Source organism: Elephantulus edwardii, unplaced genomic scaffold (assembly GCF_000299155.1).
Source record: "Elephantulus edwardii isolate Elephantulus edwardi_28Jun2011 unplaced genomic scaffold, EleEdw1.0 scaffold00552, whole genome shotgun sequence".
Taxonomy (NCBI): domain Eukaryota; kingdom Metazoa; phylum Chordata; class Mammalia; order Macroscelidea; family Macroscelididae; genus Elephantulus; species Elephantulus edwardii.
The window spans coordinates 103834-107112 of NW_006400302.1; the positions used below are offsets into that span (position 1 = coordinate 103834).

General features: G+C 43.2%; 1 pseudogene; it reads right to left on the reverse strand.

Moving 5' to 3' along the window:
- Positions 1-195: 195 nt before the first annotated feature.
- On the reverse strand, positions 196-1528 carry LOC102870550 (annotated as a pseudogene).
- Positions 1529-3279: the final 1751 nt, after the last annotated feature.

Genomic DNA, 3279 nt, shown 5'->3' on the forward strand with positions numbered 1-3279 from the left:
GCCGCACATACAGAGCTCATGGTCGGATTAACCCCTACATGAGCTCCCCCTGCCATATTGAGATGATCCTTACTGAAAAGGAACAGATTGTTCCTAAACCAGAAGAGGAGGTTGCCCAGAAGAAAAAGATCTCCCAGAAGAAACTGAAGAAACAAAAACTTATGGCTCGAGAATAAATAAATCATTAAATAAAATTTAAAAAATAAAAGACTTAGTGACCTTGCCAGCTCAAGTAGACTTCAAGTCCACTGCTTTGATGAAACCCACAGCAACAGTTGGCCTCATATCTCAGACAGCAAAACTACCCAGAAGAGGGTAGTCAGAGAATCTCTCCGCACACATGGGCTTGCCAGGAACCATACCAACAATGGCAACATCACCAGACTTCAGGAATTTGGGGCCATCTTCCAGCTTCTTACTAGAACGCTAATCAATCTTCTCTTTGAGCTCGGCAAACTTGCAAACAATGTGGGCTGTGTGACAGTAAAGCACAGGTGCAGAGCCAGCCCTGATTTGGCCAGGATGATTTAAGAGGATCACCTGAGCAGTGAAGCCAGCTGCTTCCATGGGTGGGTCATTTTTGCTGTCACCAGCCACGTTGCCACATCAAACATCTTTCACAGAGACACTCTTAACGTTGAAGCCCATATTGTCACCAGGCAGAGCTTCACTCAAAGCTTCATGGTGCATTTCAACAGACTTTTCTTCAGTGGTAACGTTGACTGGGGCAAATGTGACCACCATGCCAGGCTTGAGAACACCAGTCTCCACTCTGCCCACAGGGACAGTACCAATACCACCAATCTTGTAGACATCCTGGAGAGGCAGATGCAGGGGCTTATCAGTTGGATGAGTTGGTGGCAGGATACAATCCAAAGCTTCAAGCAGTGTGGTCCCACAGACACTGCCATCCGTCCGGGTGAATTTCCATCTGTTGAACCAAGGCATGTTAGCACTTGGCTCCAGCATCTTGTCACCATTCCAACCAGAAATTGGCACAAAGGCTACTGTGTCAGGGTTGTAGCCGATTTTCTTGATGTAGGTGCTAACTTCCTTAATGATTTCCTCATAACTCTCCTGGCTGTAGGGTGGCTCAGTGGGATCCACTTTGTTAACACCAGCAATCAGTTGCTCACACCCAGTGTGTAAGCCAAAAAAGGTATGCTCATGGGTCTGCCCATTCTTTGAGATACCAGCCTCAAATTCACCAACACCAGCAGCAACAATCAGGACAGCACAGTCAGCCTGTGATGTTCCTGTAATCATGTTTTTTATAAAGTCTCTGTGTCCTGGGGTTAGGGTCACATAGTACTTGCTGGTCTCAAATGATGGTCACATAATACTTGCTGGTCTCAAATTTCCACAGGGAGATATCAATGGTGATGCCACACTCACATTCAACTTTCAGTTTATCCAAGACCCAGGCGTATTTGAAGGAGCCCTTTCCCATCTCTGCAGCTTCCTTCTCAAATTTCTCAATAGTCCTCTTATCGATCTCACCACATTTGTAGATCAGGTGGCCGGTCATGGTGGACTTGCCTGAATCTACATGTCCAATGACAACAATGTTGGTATGGGTCTTCTCTTTTCCATTTTTGCTAAGGTTTTGCAATGGTATTCACCAACACCTGTACTCTGGCGACAAACCCGCTGCAAAAAAAGCCACTTGGTGATTTCTTAAAGCTCTTGGATTAGTAAATGATGACACCGAACAGATAGAGGGTCAGAGAAAATGAGAGGATCCTTAACAAGATGGACTGTAACAGTAGACTAGAGCATTGTAGAGATTATTAGAATGGCATAGGATAGGGCATGGTTCGTATCTGTTATTCAGAGAGTTACTGTTAGGCACAGCGACTGCAACAAAATCTATATGGATCCAGTTCTCTACAGCCAAAAACTCTGCTTATCTTTAACTCTTCCCCTTCCCTCTCATCTCTTATTTTCTGCAAATTACCAAGTCTGGTTGATTCTGCCTTTTTATACCCATTATACTGATCCTAAGTGCCCAGACCTCATTCCAGCCTGTCTCAGTTTTACCTGCATTATTGAAACAGCCTCCTAACTGGTTTCCCTGGATCCATTCTCCACCCTGCAGACAGAGTAATAGTTGTAAAATGCAAGCCTGATCATGTTACTACCTTCAGTGGTTTTCCTTTACCTCCAGGCTGTTTCCAAATGTTTTAGTTGGCATATTTTTTCCGAGGTCCTTTATCATCTAGCCCCTGCCTGCTTTTCTAGGCTCCCCACTCATCATTCTTCTTACAAAAGCCACAAAACCTCCCCACTCATCATTCTTCTTACAAAAGCCACAAAACTCAACTCTGGGAGAGGCAACTTTCTTAACCTGCATGAATGATGACTGCTGGAATCCATAGCCAATGTAGCTAACTATGTGGTCTAGCCCCAGTCACACATTAAAGGCAAGTCTCTTACAATTAGATGGTGTTCACTTATCATTATAGAACATTTTGATCGAAGATTGTAGAGAAGTGGCTTCAACAAAAAAGGGAAAAAGCAAAAGGGAATTTCAAATTTTCATGGAACCTAGGTTTCCTAGAGCTGTGGAGGTTAGATGAACCCCTGAAACTACTACCCTACAATAATCTTTAAACCATAAGCCAAAAATATTCCCTAAGTCTTCTTAAAACCAAACAATAGTTTAGCTAATAAAAATGTCTTCCTCAGACATTCAGATGGCCAACAAGTACATGAAGAAATATTCAAAATCCCTAGCTCTAAGAGAGATGCAAATCAAAACAACTATGAGATATCTCACCCCAGTCAGAATAGCAAAATTTAACAGAACAGCAAGCAACAAATGCTGGCAAGGTTGTGGGAAAACTGGAACCCTTATTCATTGTTGGTGGAAGTGTAAAATGGTGCACCCACTGTGGAAAGTGGTGTGGCTTTCTCAAAAAGTTGCAAATAGAGATACCATTTGACCCAGCAATTCCACTACTGGGAATATACTCTAAAGAGACCATAACAGCCATCCAAGTAGATATATGCACACCCATGTTTACCGCAGTTTTGTTCACAATAGCAAGGAGTTGGAAACAACCTAAGTGCCCACCAACAAAGGAACGGATAGAGAAGATGTGGTATATTCACACAATGGAATACTACACTGCATTGAAAAACAAGGAACTCATGCAATATTACTCAAAATGGGTGTCCCTGGAGGACATTATGCTGAGTGAAATATCTCAGTCACAAAAAGACAAATACTGCATAGTGCCACTGTTGTAGAATGGGACTGACATCAGGGTTGGGGTA